At 46.7% G+C, this 16,099-nt stretch overlaps 1 protein-coding gene across 1 annotated transcript in view; it reads left to right on the forward strand.

The window, feature by feature from the left end:
• Positions 1-16,099, forward strand: part of LOC114871477 (protein O-mannosyl-transferase TMTC2) — a 143,216-nt gene that overhangs the window by 81,007 nt on the left and 46,110 nt on the right. The window lies entirely within an intron of this gene.

Raw genomic sequence — 16,099 nt, forward strand, 5'->3', positions numbered from 1 at the left:
AATAAACGATTAGACAAGGAATTTATTTTCGGTGCTAGAAAACTCCCTGAAAAGCTTGATAAGTTTCGCTGGTTGTCGCGGAGGAAAGTTTCGTCGCCGTGAAAAGGGAGCAGGGTTCTAATTTCCTGTTTCGCCGTTCAAAATGCGCATTCACTTCGGTTCGCTGGAAAATATTCTTATTCATACGTTCGCGTCACGAACGCGAAATCCAGACACGATTCCAGCGTGCTGAATCTTCCGTTTGCCCTCTCGAGTCTTTCAACCCCTCCCCGTGAACTCTCGTTTGTCCTCCGTTTTTCCCTGAAACGAACACGCTGGACAGACAGCCCCGAATCCCAAAGACGTCTGTCGAATTTGCGTAATCCGCGAGCAAAGCGCCGCAGTTCCGCAAATCTCGCGTCCAATGAACTCGCTGCTGATTTAAGTAGCCCGCAGTCTCGGGAGCAGTGTCCGAAATCCTTAGAAGGATCGAAACGTGGAACGCGAACGTGACTGCTGCCGGGAAAATAAAAGCACGAAGTCGTTGATCCGTGGCGGAAAATCGGTACACGCGAACGAATGACCGAGGAATTTCCTCGATCGTCCTTGATACACTGCCACACGCAAACTCTGTGGCGTTTTGTTTCGCTCTGACAAGAATTTCGATCAACCTTCCCCCTTGAATTCAAGTAACAAACGCATCCATCCCGTTGATAAAGTGTTGAAGCTTGATTCCTTATCTCCGCCTGGTATAAACGATAGAGTTCCCTTCGAAGGGAGCGCGGAAAGTCTCCAAGGACTTTCGATCAACGCTCGTCATCTCTGGACGATCGTCTGCCAGGGTTTCGAGGCGAAGGTGGAAAGCTGTCAAGGCTGGGGGGTCGATAAGCCGCCGCTGGGCATCCCCCTGCGAGCTTGCGATAAGCCGTTCTACGTACCGGACGCTCGATACAACCCAGTTATCCATTATCCTCGTTCGTAAGAGCACATCCGTAAGGCGGCACAAGTATCAGAGAGTTGTTTCGAAGCCGACGGACACTTTGCGGGGGTGGAAAAACATTTCGTAAGAAAGGCAAACAATGAGCTCTATTTATTTGAACGTCTCCGAGGCATGCCTGCAACCGATACCGGCTATCTTCCTCCACTCTCGCGATTAATAAAGCTCTCCGGAGATAGTCGGGCTGTAACTTTATAAAATTTCACACGCTGAAAAGGGGCTGGGTGGTAACGTTATTACGATCTATTTCAACGGTAAAAGTTCTCGCAGCGACCAGTAGCTGGGAAGAAAAATTGCTCGGGCCAGTTGGATAACCTGGATTCATTCTTTCGAGGCTATCGGATGCCACGATGCAACGAGGCGAGTCATATGTGGCCATTATCGCCGTATTCCGTATTATAAAGCCGAGGGATACGAGCATTCATATGCCGGGATTTACAACTCTCGTTTATACCCGTGCACCGTAAACGCGTCTAATCGGACAGCACGCCAGGTCTTATAAGACTGGCTGGATTTACAAAAGTACCAACGTGTATGCACTGGAGCAAAGTGGTTCCCTTAGATTTCAGTCGGTTTAGCGACCCGTGTCCCTCGCTGGCGTGTAATCCTCTTGCGAAAATAATTTACAGAAGGTAGAGGGTTGACGTGGAATGTCGTGTAGAGGAATAGCCCGGAAACTCGAGGGATCTTTTACAAGGTATCGCGACGTACGTCGGCCTTTGGAAAGATCGATTGTCCAGATACGAAAGAACGACACCGAACCTCTTGTTCGCGGCGACAGGACAAGAGGATTTTACGCCTACCAGCGTTTTCCCTGCGGCGCTTTGCTCCGCTTTTCTACCCTCGGAAGAGTGATGGCTGCGTTTCGGAAGGAACGATGTGCTGTTGATTTATTAAAAGCCCGAGGCGGATCGTAAGTCATCCGTCAGTTGATGACGGTGAATGGGAAATTGATTAGTCGTCGGGACACAGGGGGTTGCTGCTCGAGGACGTGGCGAAAAGAAAGAAGTTGTCCGCTTGCTTTTCTGTTCGACGACACCCTCCCCTCGGACCATCGGTGCCGTCACCTCTGGCCAGATTACAGTGTACCGCCTAGGTAACGTTGTCGTCGGATCGATAGGTAATTAACGGATGCCCGGCTCGTGACGAGGGATGTTTTAAACGTGACGCGGCAGCCGCGAGATTAAAAAATAATTGGCCGTGCGAGCTGACTGGCAGAGCTTACGGGTAGAGAAAATCGCTCGAACCCAAGAATAATTAACGACCGGACGTGGAGCTACGCGGATAGGAAGCTTTATTACAAAGAAGAAAGAAGCGAGGATACAGGAAGCGGGTAGACCGTGAAAAATATACGAGTATGTGATAATCCGCCGAGTTACGCAGGAAGAATATGTGATATACACCTGAATTACGAATCAAACGTTGGGTATGGTAAATTTTTCACTCCGGGTCACCGTTTATCCTTTCTACTTCGGGAGGACGATCTTTCCTCCAGGTATACACTGTTACCTGACACGTTAATTAAGCGGCGAACGGGAATTATTGGTCGTTTCACAGGCGGCTCGGCACGGCGGATCCGCCAAATGGCGTTAATTACTCGTCGGTAAATAGAATCAGTTGATTCGACGACGAAATTGACACCGAGTTCAAAGGAGAGGCGCGCGCCGCTTAATTGTCGTCGCGACGCCAGAGGTGCGAGGTGGTAGATACACGGACGCCGTAAAGCAAGCATCCGTCGTTACGACGAATCGAAGCGCGAAATTACGATACACCAGAGGACAAGGAACATTCGGAATACACGCAGCTTCGTTTAATACCGAGTAATGAAGCGTATCGTTTTTATTAACGACGTCTCTGACTCGAAATTACGCGATCGAGCATCGTTATCTTGGCCTGCAGCTCGAAAACGCTAATGAAATCAAACAGCGATCCGAGCGAATTAATTTGCTCATTGTCCCGACGAAATCGAGGCGAAACGTGGATGCACGCTAATTTCCCTGACGGCATACAAACGTTTTGTCGCTCCAGCGATCCCATTTCTCGCCCTTTGAGCATCCCGTCGCCCGGCTGCGCTTCGATCGCGATGAACGTCGTTAAACGCGTGCAAATATTTACGTCGTTTGTCGACCCTGTCTTTGAACCAACCTGCTCCCGCGAATCAGGAAAAGTTTCTTCCGCGAACGATGCTTTCTTCGAAATTCGCGGTATGCTTGCAAACGAGGGTGCATCAGCCGAGGGAGCTGACGAATAATTCGTGGAAAGGGTTGATACAAACTCGAATTTTCCGAGTTCCCTTATTCGACCCGTTACTTAATTATACCAGTAGCAAATTCTCAATTTCGCGAAAGAAATTCCATTCGCCCTTCGAATTTCAGTCGAAAGATTCAAAGTTCCTCTATCAGCTGGAACAAGTTCTCGATTGCACGAAAGAAATTTCATTCGCCCTTCGAATTAGAACTCGCCGATTCGAAGTTTCACGATCAACGCGTCGTTCAATTGCTCGAGTACTATCTTGGCAATTTTGCAAAAGAAATTTCGTTCACCGTTGATGTTTGCTTCCACGTCGAACGTCGGAGGAAATAAACACAATAAAACGGTTGGCAATCGCGTACGATGTCTCCTTCGATCGGGGTTTTAATCGAGAAGGAATACGTTCGAGCAGAGGTTGAGAAACATCGAGGGAAGCTTCTTCTTTCGGTCGAAAGGGGACGGGAACGTTAATGGAGATTCCAGGGTAAGGTCAATATTGAGGATGTCATTTATTGGTCGACGGAATTCGTGGCCTGGAATAGAAGCTCGAACGTTTAAGGAACGATGTGACGTCAGACTGCTAACAAACGAGCAACGTAATGAAGGTAATGATCATAACGATGGAAAATGAAGGGCTCGTAAACTCGATGAAACGGTCGAAGAGATTGCGACAAAGCCTGTAGCAAAGATGTTAACGATTAATTAACGGCAGACAAGGAACGATCATCGCGATCGTACGTGACAATGCATAATTGACGCTTAATTGCTGAGATGAAGCAATTAAGGAATATCGTCGCTCGGAAACGCTCGTCGAATCGGCGTAAACGACGTAAACGCCTTTCTCGCGGATTTCCACGTTTCCTCGATGTAAATGTAAAGAAACATCAGAATCGAGTCGAGATAACGCGATAGTAAACTCTGAAATGATTCACGGTTAAACCGGTGGTACGAGATTATCCTTGGTAATTCTAAGCCAACTTCGATATCCGTTTACCCGAAGTTTCCGCCACTGGGCTGGTGCACGTCACAAATTAAACTAGCCCGTTAATGGAAACGTTCGACGCTTGGAAAAAGGTTACGCGTATCAGGTGCACGCAAATACGATCGAATTTCCACGATACTTTGTTAAACAAGCCACCGCGTTTGCAATGGATCCAATTACCTGTTGGTCCCTAATGCAATCTCCAGGGATCGCCGGCTATTGCTTCCGGGTTATCCGACTCTCAGTGACGTTTCAAGGAATAAATTTTCAGATCGTTCCGTTCGTCCTCTTTACTCGAATTCGCCTTCAAAGGTCCTCGTGTAATATGAAAACGATCTGACCAATGTTAAATTGAGATAGCATCGGGTAATATTTAATGTAATTAACGATTGATCAGTTCAAATGAGATATTCGATTAACAATCTCATTTGGTGATTAAATTTTTTAATTAATTTTAATTTGCGTCTCTGTTAAAACACGAGAGGGCATTTGATGAATTTATGGGTGACTATGATATGGTTCGCTTTAAACGCTTATATGAATTAATCGTCTACTATTGAATTAGCTATTCAATTGACCGAAACTAATATTTCAATACATCACTATTAAATACACCCTTCACCTTCGAACACTAATCGTTCGATCAAATGAAACATTTTAATCTCAACTTAAGATTGAAGTGATAGAATAATCATTTCTCTCAACTATTGAAACATAGTTAAAAAGGAAACAGGATAGGTTTGATTAAGGAACATCTTGGCCAAGAAAGTATTACTCTCGGATGTGACAGTATTTATTTCGCATTAACAGACGTGACTAGACATAGCGAAGAGGAACGGCTGGAATCGACAGCCTGGCTGTAGGATCCCGTTTCAAGATGGAATGCGAGATGGGTTGGTAGGAGTCGCGTCAGGACTAGAATTCGCAAGGCGGGAGACGAGGCTGCGAATTGAATGGGAAATTGATGGGCTTCGCCCTGTCGGTCGTGTATATTCGCCATAGCACCCCGCTAGATTCCGTTGTGTCTCGGTTCTGTATACACCGCTGTACCTCGCAGCGTCCCGACGCTTCTCCTCCCTTACCGCCGTCCATTTCGTGACGTTACACACGACGCGTTCCTCCTCGCATACGGAACGGAACGTCGTGGATCCTCGGTGCTCTGGTTGTGTGCGTGTGTACAGCTGTAGGTAGCCGAGGTAAACCTTGGTCGGTCCGTTTGGACCGGTGTTTACCCATGCTGACCGTTTGAATATGTATAGTCTCGACAGTGCTTTGATTGTACCCCGGTTCGCATTTGCATGCGGAAGTGTCCCATGCCCGCTAGACTCGGGGGCTCTGTTCACTCTCAAGACGCAACAGTCGGCGCCGGGCAGCGTTACAGCTTCCCATGACGACTTCCACCGTCTGTCTGCCGCAGGGATGACGGGACAATGCTCTGGGAAGATGGACCGCTGCTTGCGGGAACACGGAATATCGATGAGAAGCGAAAGCTCGTATAAATATTTACGCGAGGTTGAACGGAGTTGGAGAAATTTCCGAAAAATAGAGATTGAGGTAAACAGGAGTGGTAACGTAAATTTGAAGCGGTAGGAATAGTAGAGGATCGTATAAAGATCGTATAAAGATCGTCTAGGAAATAGCTGGTCCTAGTAATTCCCCAGGACACCGGTTTCGCGCGTAAAACGTCGCGCTCTTCGCTCCGGTTACTCAGTTTTCCCAACGACGTGCTACCTGATAACGCAGACGTAAACCTGAGATAATACTCTAACATACTAACCACCGACACGAGTGGTTTAAGTTTGAGCGCTGTCCGGGTATGTTGAGCGCGTACGAAAGATAAAGTGCTCCTGTAAAGGGGTGGAAGAAGACTTTACCTCGCGACGAGGTTTCTACAAAAATAAGCGACTCTTTTGCTACACGGTTGATGGCACAGGCTAGGAGGATAATTTAGGATCTGTTCGTCTCAGAAATACCTTTGGAAGATGATCGATGAGACGTTGTTGTGGAAATTGCCCTCTTGCGACATACTTGGGATGCATGATGTTACAAGAGATGCTCTTAGATCATCTGCGAAGTTTGCGTCGTTTTTCATACCCTAAATTATAGGATCCTAAGACAAAGTACTTTAGGATGTCCTCGTTAATTGCCTTTCAAGCTATAGTTTTCCGTTTACAACCGGCTCTATTTTAGCTTTAATGTCCTTTAATTTACACCAGGCCGTGTATACACGCTGTGGGAGTACACGCATAATTCTAACCGCGCGACAGTGTTCCAAACGCAGGTGAAAGCCATCTATCCGTCGGTGCAATTGTAGCTAGTGCGAGCAGGGAAATCGTAGATTAACGCCACGTCAAAGTAACGCGAACTTCCGGCCATGCTGGCAATTATCCTGGCTTCGTTACGCGTCTGTACGAACTTTAAAGACCTGTCTTTAGATCTCGTGAAATACTGCAATTGCGTAAGTAAGCTTGAAACGCGGACGTAACGTCTGCTCGATTCGATCGTTTCTTTAATACCGTAATATATGTGTACAGTGTGCTCGAACGTACGGATACGAATGAAACTTTGTTCTCCACTTGTTGCGCTCAACGTCACTCCGTTTCTGGCCATATTGCGCGACCAAGTTACGAGACTTTGTCGCAAGTGTTCGTGCACGCGGTCTAAAATGAATAAAGCTAGTTTCTATCGTCAACGAGGGATCAGACAGTTATTAATACATTCGACATCCTTATTAAAACAATTCTAATCTTCTTTCTGTATTTTTTATTTCAATTAATCGCATTCGTCGCAATTAGACGACTATCAATCAACTGCTTTCCGCTGAATTTCGCTCGAATGCAATTACGGCAGTACCTTAATCGCGTGTTTTCATTAATTTTTAATACGTCAAACGGAAACACGATTCGAATGGTAATATAACAGACTGAACGGTGCGTCTGCGTTTGACGGCTATGGTTATCTTTCAATTTGTACAAACGGTCACGATTCAAGCGAGCCAGCCACGGTTCACCTCAATGGGAATAATTGGAATCGATCGAGTGAAATATTTGCGTATGGATAGACGGTGGACGGTATCGTTTTCAAAGAGATTTTCATGTAATTCCCGGTATAATATTGTTTCGCCGTGATTCATCAACGTCGCCGGATAAGATGCGCGATAGAAAAGCGGAGACTTTTGGTTCGATCAAATCGCGACCAACGTCTGGTCGCAGATTTTTCTTCGGTCAACGGTGGACGGTCGAGAAACGAGGAGACGAACTGAAAAAAAAAAAAGAAAAGAGTCCACAGAAGAAGAACCCTTGAACAAAAGTCCGAGAATCTCTTCTTCGGTGATCCCCGACGGCAAAAGTGATTTCCTGACCCGAGCTTCTCCGTTCCTTTCGTCCAGGCTCCCTTCGCTTCTGTATCCAAGTAAATACACTTTCTCGCATTAATATTCGAAGAGGAATACTTTTTTCGCGTCGATGCGAGTTCGGCACGTTGGTCAACAGAAGAATGTCTGGCGACTTTGCTCGTTATACCTTCGACCCCTCGTCCTCTTTCCGGTTGCATTAACGATTGTTCCGTTTAGCTCGCACCCATTGTATCGCGGCTTATTCACCACTGCCTATCGTTTATTGTGACGCAGAATCGTTATGAAAACCTTGCGCTAATTCGGAAGTTGAACAGAAGATCGGGGGCGGATTCGAATAGCTCAGCCTCTGGACAATCAGAGTGTCGCGGTGTTGAAAGGCGGGAACTTTCGAGTCCGAGCATAGTTTGACGCGTTTCCCTCCGCCTCTGCTGGCACGACGAAACGGCATAGAATCTTTAGAATAGAACACGACAGGGCATCCTACTCTCTGCCCTGCAGAGTTTCGCCCGTTCCTCGAAATACCTCCGTCGACGAACAGCAACTTCTGACGATGTTTCGTCTCCCGGTATAGTATAGCCAGATAGCGAACCGTGCTGAGAACAGCTAAATGCCGTTCCTTGGAATGCTAGACAGTGAATCAATTGTAGCCACCGAGATAGGATACGGTTCAGGAATGTCGGATAAATTTATAGAGAACGTTGACTGAAGTATCGCGAAACGATTTCGTTGGTCGAGTTTAGAAACTTTTATTTAACTATATCTCGTGGAACTATGCCGAGATCGAAGCGTGCTGATAAAATTATTTAGTGGTAAACAAAAACAACGCATCCATCACCGAGGGCGACGGATACAGCGTCAGAATTGAACAACAAGCGTATAAAATAAAATTCAAACGTATCGGTTCGCCAGGACAGCGGAGAGACGAATTAAACGAATCAGTGGATCTGTCTGGTTGGAAATTTCACAAACAGACCGCAAAGGCCTGAAGGGCGGACATTAAAGCGAACTCACAAAGTCAGATGGAAGTTTCCCCTGTCCCTTGAACCGTCGCGTCGTCGTGTAACTCAAGGGATAGTTTGATACGTTAATCCGTTAAGTTGGAGAATTTATCGAGTTGAAACTTGGTTTAATCTGGGCCCGATGTAGTCGCAAGAGCAAGTGGCTCGTGTATCCAGCACTGTAATGTACACCAAGGAAGACGGATACGGAGCCCGCAGGCTGGTAGAGGAGAATGCGAAAGGCAAGAGGATGATGGTAAGATGCGAAAGGTCTTGACAGAGACAGAGACCAGAGAGGAGGAGCGAGAGAGGGTACCATTTGGGGACCTTAAAAGCGACAAGACACGAGCTACTCGACGAGTTATCTCCGACGTCTTGCCGCACTCGAGGCCCGTCAAGGTAAACCAACTCCATGAATTAATTAGTCGGCAAACGACGAAACGACCGTGCTGGCTACTTGGAGGCATGAAAGGGTTCAGCTCTTAACTTAGTCGCGTGTAGACGCAGGCGCGCCGCTTTCCGCGAGCTTCAGATGAACGAAGAGGAGACGAGAGGAGTGTCAGCAGTCATCGCCGACGAAACTGTGCCTCGGTGTTTTCGAACTAAGTAAACGAGACAAGTAACTGACGACCGAAGCGCAACCATCTCGTCGACTTAGGTCTGTCTATGGCTCTTAACTGCGAAATTCCATGAAACGTGTTGCATAAGGTATAAATTTTAATTATCGCTACTTTACGATATGCAAGATCATTCAAAGAGGATTTGAATATATATTGAAGAGGATTTTGAAAAGAAAAGTACGACTTGAAACACACGAAGAAGAAGAAGAAGAAGGGAGGCAAGCAATAATGGCAAACGGAAAAAGTCGAGGGCATAAACGTCTGCGAAACAGAAGCCAACGCAGCTCGAGGGACGAAGAGTAGTAACGTTTATTGGAAGTTGGAGTTACGTACTCCCTCAGGATCAAATAGCGGTGAATAATACAGTTCGATATGTATTCCCGTTTCCCCGTTCCGCGTCGATAGCATCCGATCACGCGACAAGGAGGAGAGAAAAAACGAATGCGAAAGAGAGAATACACATAAATATAAATCTGGAAAATGAAGGAGAATGGGGATGATACGATACGCAGAACAGTCGAAGATAAAAGAAGTTCAGAGTGTATTCGGAGGCGCAGGAAAGTTTTCCGAGAGCTTTGGTACGGCACCCAGGGGAACCGGAGCGCGCATACAATGTTCGACTCTCTTTCTTTTGCCAACCGGATCCTCATAATATTTCTGGAAATCCTTCAAAATACCGCAAAGGGAAATTTTTCCCGAGCGTCGTTGTTCCGTGAAAAGCAGCTGCTTTCGCGCTGTTAAATTTACGAAAAAGACATTTTCCGTGGGGATCGGCACGGTTATGGGTGAACATTTGTCAACAGGAAATCCCTCGTTCGCGGTTTACAATTACCGGAAACGAATCGATCCGATCGGTTCTCCCGTCGCGGAAAAATAATTGCCGTTTTATCGCGCGACCTCATGGTACGCGAAAATTGACGAGGTGGCCTCGATATATAGTTCCATAGAGGCAATTCCTTTCTCCGGGAATCCGATCGAAAAGCCGCCGACCGCACCAAGATGATATCAGATCGACCAACACCGACGGAAAAATTGATTACTTCTCCTCGATAGCGAATCTGACCAGTCGATGATAGCTTTAATAACTTTCTCGATACTCGTCAATCGGCTGACCAAGCCGCAACGATGATAATACTACCGCCAGACATCACTAACAATTTATCCAATGAACACATCCCGTTATTTTGTCCGCACTCGACCGAACTTCCTCCGAGTAACTCAACTAGCCGAATAATAATCGTGTCAATGGTGTTAATGCTCGTTTGCTGTGTGTATGATGGCAGACGAATAATTTCAGAAAGGAAAAATGTAGGAAAATATTCATTATATCCTCTCAGAGGCAATGCAGTAAAATTTAATCGAGCATACGAGGTAATATCGGGTTAACTTTTCAATTACCCAAGACAGCAGGATGTGACGTCTAAATTATAAGCTGCCACCCTCGCTCCCTTCAATCTTCCCTGACTCATCTCCGCAAGCCAGAAAGTCATTATAATTCACCCCCCTACAATTATCTTCTAAATCGACGCCGCGAGGACGGTTCGCTGTCCGAGCGATGTTAACGCATAACGCAGAACCTCGATTATGGATGGAAGTAAATAACTTGCGGATCGATATCGTTTGTTTCGCGAGCCCTGGGCCTTTCATAAATTTTCAACGATGCGCAATTCGAGGGGTTCAGATATAACGCGCCCTCGAGGTTCAGCTTCCATCATCGTCCGAGGAATCGATTGGTGCGGGGGATCTTTGAAATTCCCAGTCAAGTTCGGATGGTTAACGGTCAATTTCGCGAACTCGATCTCTCGTTTCGTACTTCGTCTGGAAATCTGTGTGCAATTCTGCGAGGACGAAGCACGAGGAACGTCGCGTCGTTTGTATGTCGAGGGAACGTTTGTGCATCGTACGTAGCTGCTTGTCAGAGCAGCAATGTCTGATAATACAAAGCGCCATACCGCACGTGGCTTTCCGTCCTACAGTGCAATCAGTACGAACAATCAGTTTGCGGAATAGCCGCCGTTGGACACACAATCGACGTCTTCCGCTGATTCACTGGCTTAAAATACGATTATGATTCCCTTTTGTCCACTAAATCGTCCTGTTGCTCGCAACCATTTTTCGAACCGCCATTGTCCTTCCATAAAACATCGTGCACGATCAGGACGTGTACGTGAAGGATGGCGAATAAAGGGCCAGCTATTTTTTATCAAGAATATTTACGTCACGAATTCAATTTTAATCTAATACAATTTCCCCGCGCTAAACGCACCGTTCTCTTAAATAATCCACCCATGGTAGTTCAATCGTTATCGATCAAACAGAAGTAGGGGGATCAGTATCGTAAAGCAGCCGGTTCGTTGAAAATTATAACCTACGCCCTGTATGAACTCGGTGGAGCCATCTCTAAAGCGCGAAACCAAACAGAGAATATTTCCCGGAAGCAAACACCTACCCTCCCGTCATTCTCTTCCCGTGCATTGGACGGTGGCCATACGCACCAACTGGTCTTTCCATCTTCCTGCCCGCCTTCCGTTTCGGCCCCCTACGTGTCCCTGATTTGATTACCATTCACACACCTCTATGTTCCTCCCTCGATCCTGTCGCTTATCGCTCTCTCCAACCCACTCGGTGACCACTGTACACACACAGACGTGCACGGTGCACACACATTTCTCTATCCATCCGCTAAACCCTGCCGTTGTCTCTGTCTTCGAGCCCATCTGCGGTCGCTGTACACGCAGCTCTCTACCCTCCACCACCCTCCGTCCCACCATCCGTCTCTCTTCAACCACTGTCAACCCCTTCCGTTCTGGGCATTATTCAACTGGAAAACCATCAATTCAATTTTCATTTCTCTTTTTTTAATAATGTCCAAAAGGATGGCAGAAAGATACGAGTCGTAGGAATTTTTCAGGATATTCTTTCCCTAGATAACCATTTTCCCTAGGAAAAGCACGCTATGCTCGGTTTGAAGCCCCCAGCGAATGTACCGATAATCGGATCGCGAGCAAAGTGAAACATCCAAAGGCCGGGGCCGATTCTGACCCGCATACGGTATTACCGTCCGCCAAATAACCACTGGTTACGCCGCTACACCGATCCCCTTTGCAGCTTTGTCTCGCAGCATCAGATATTACCAGGATAATGCGCCCACCGGACCAGTCTCTTCCATATCTATCCCAACGGTGCGTACACTCCACGATGCTCTACACCCACGTACACACACGTGCGTGACCACTATGCGAATGGACAGGAACGGCAAGCTGTAGGCCGATTGAATAGCGAGGTCAAAGCGTTGATACGCTCAAAGCTTCGTTTCGACCGGAAGGTCGTCATCGGGTATCGGTAGGGCGTCATCGAACCGTTCCGTTGACAGGTTTAGAATTCGGTTTTGGCTAATCGCATGAGTGTATTTATGTCTACCGATCGTTGTTCAATGGTCAATACGCTTTTCATAGATCGGCACATCAATTGATTAGTACTTCTGGATCGTACTCTATGGGTATTGAGTTTACAAACTGACAAACGAGTTTGGAATCGTTGGTCAAAAGGAAGATTATCGTAGGATTTATATAAAATAAAGGGACACTTCTATGGTACGTATAGGTCAATCGGTTCAGATAAAGGACAGAGAGATGGCAAAAGTGCATAGCTTGAAATCGGTCCCTTTTAGAAATGTACTTTTTACTAGTGGGTTAACCGCTGTTATGCAGCCTGATAGACGAAGCGAACAGACCGATGATTGGCTTTATCTCGCAGTGGATCTTTTCTGTGTTGATTTGGGTGAAACCGGGTCGGTAAAGAGCAATTGGAAATTTTCGAAAACGCGTTTGACGTGGATGTTCTAGATTTTTGCGGTGAACATTTTGAGTTGGTCTATACGCGATTGAAATTCCCTCAAATCCAAAAACTATAACTAAACGGTCTGCTTTAGCGTTCTACCTTCAAACGAATTTTCCACGAAGGTTATCATCGTTAATTAGCCAGGTTTAACGAGAATCGCGGTTTAATTACGCGGCGCGAACAGGCAACGCGTGTCTTATCGCTCACAGTGGAATTAATGCGCGAAATCTGCAATTGCATCAAGCGACGAATCCTCTGTTACTTCCTCGTTGTACTCCTCCCTATACACTCCCGAACCGTGACATTTACCGTTCGAATTTTCCGTTTCATTAACCGAGGTTATCCGCGCGGCCATTAACGGGTCCGCGCCTCGTATTTACGCGTCGGTAATTAAGAGCTAATTAAAAATGCCAGGGGTATCCGGATCGGTAAACAATCGGGGACGAAAGCAGCAGCGACCACCCTCGACAAGATAAATCGAACGCCTATCTGCCGATCGTATAATGTGGCCCGGATTTAAACGGTGGTCGCTAATTGCGTACGGTATTCTGGAACCATTTAAATTGGTTCACCGCGACAGATCTAATCGCTTCGGTCATCCGTTTCGCCTGGTCGAACCTTCTCCACCCCCGATTCTTTTCCCCTGTCCGATTCGACGATCCGCTACAGAATCTGGCTCTCTGTTTTCGTTAGAAATACGAAGAGAAAAATTGACTGGTAAAATACCATCGACTGTTATTTGCAAAATGTTTTTCACTCTTCGAGTTACTACCCCCACGAGAATCGCTGCGATTATTTTCGTTCCAATTATATGGACTGTTACGGAAATGTTTATGTAACCAGGTTGCAATAATTTACTCGTTCGGTTAACATTCAGAAACAATAGTAATTCATATTTAGCAATTACTCTGGTAATATCTCAGTAACAGTGTAATACTCAATTCAAATCAGCATTAGGAGTCCATTTAGGCTGAGAAGCTGCTCGCGAGTGTTCTGCTCATTTGTCACTGATCCGTAAATGGGTAAATCAGACTATTGTTCTAATCTCATTCATCAATGGCCCCGAACCGTTAGCCCATTGGTGAGGTTAGTTGAAATCCATTCCCCTTACCTTGGATATGGTTCACCGTGTAATAGTCGAACGCACATCCTCTGATCCAGATCGAAGCCTATTGCCTATGCTCGCTTTCCAGAATTAATGCCCGGTTCCCAGGTGCTGGTGAAATCAAGAACAATGGGTAAATATTTTATAAGCCCCCTGCTGTTCGTTTTTCCTTCCTTTTCTTGTCGAAAACCGAAACACGAACGCTTTCACGTTCTCTAATAATTCAATACCGAACGATCGATCGTTCGACCAAAAATTGAATGTCGTTTCATGAAATTTCTGTTCGACGAACGATTTTTTTTTTTTATTCACGCGACAATCGGTGGCGCAGAGTCGAGTCAAACGGTGGGCAGTTTCTCCCTTGTTTTTCGTCGCTCGTTGTCACGCTTTGACAGCGAGAATTTTCAACGAAAAATTCCAACAACGGTAGAGTTTTCACGGAAACGTGCGAGCCGAATTCTTTCGTTCGACAGCAGAACTTTCTCACTCCCGGCAACGAACGAAAAAAAAAGAAAAAGAGGGAAACAAACCCGGGGAAGGAGTCGCCACGATCGTGGCGCGGTTTAACGAGTTTGCAACCCCCTATCAGGACGGCTGGACCAAAGCTGCAAGAAACTACCCGCGCTTGTCGAAAACTCTCGTCTTATAAGAAAACTTATGAGTAGATGAGGGAAGGAGGAGGAGGGTAGATCGAAGAAACGGAACGGAGAGGGAAAGGGACTAATTTGTGACGCGGTCCTCGAGCAGCAGCCATTACTCGGAAGCTTCGCGGTGAAACTTACAGAACCTTAGATGGTGCTCGAGCTCTGCCTTAATAAGCGCCTTAACATCCCGTCTATAAATTTTAAGCGATGTAAAATTAGCGCGAACCCAATGGCGTTCTCTTTCTCGTCCACCCTCCTCGCTCCACCCCCTTGCGTTGTCCTCGGTCTTCCCTCTTTCCGTCGAATTCGTTGGAATAATAGGTTTCAACGTTCTCTGACCCGTCTCCTTATTCATCGTCCGGGTCAAACCGATCCACGGTGGCGCATCCCTCTTTACCACCCACCCCTCGCACCCTCCTCTGGCCAGGCCACCTTGCTCGCGAAAGTCGTTATTAACGGGTATTCCGTCGGGAGTCGGAAGGTAATTCGAGTCCGAACACGCGAATGAAATTGGGTCTTAGCTCGCGAAAGGGTGGCGGTACGTGTGTGAGTTGCATAGGTGTAAACGATGTTTGGAACGTGAGTGGAATTGGAAAGAATTCGAAGTGTGAACATTGCAAAGGGCTCGGGAGAAAGGTAATTAATAACGGTCGTAGGGGATCGGTTACTTTTTCGTTCTGTTCTTGTAATCCGACTTACAGTGACTCGCACGTTTCGCTCGTGGGGTTTTAAAGTTCGAATAGACGGTGATGTTGGCTTTTCTTTCGTAACTTGGAACGTGGCTGTTGAAATTGTTTTGCTCCGGGGGTAGTTTAATTATTTCTCAGGTGATACGATGTCGAGAGAACGGAGTGTAATTGTTTAAAGCAAATGATAAATGACCTTCGCGAATCACGATCCCCGATGAATTAAAGAACGAAAGCTTCAACGTCGCTTGGAAATGTAACGAAACCGATCGCAATAAGCGACGAAGACGGAGCGGCCATGCGGGAAGCATAATTTTCAGACCGACAGACCAGCCAATTCGGCTTCGACCGGCCGAGCGAAATTGAATCCGACCCAACAAACGATCGTGGATGCATCGAACCGATCGTCGAGCGTCTCTCGAGCGTACTTGCTGTATTCCTCGTTCCTCCTATCGTACGTACTTCCAGCATGCGGTGTAATCGTGCGACCGATTTCCTACGCAAAACTTCCCGAGTGTCGTGGAGAAACGACGCGAAAAATCGACGTCGAAGAAGAGTCGCACGTTGTTCGCGATAGAACACAATGGGTTCGAAGGGAAAAGAAAAGAGGGAGGAAGGGGCCGAGGGTGGGTTGAAACGCGCA

This window comes from Osmia bicornis, chromosome 3, assembly GCF_907164935.1.
Source record: "Osmia bicornis bicornis chromosome 3, iOsmBic2.1, whole genome shotgun sequence".
Classification (NCBI taxonomy): Eukaryota; Metazoa; Arthropoda; class Insecta; order Hymenoptera; family Megachilidae; genus Osmia; species Osmia bicornis.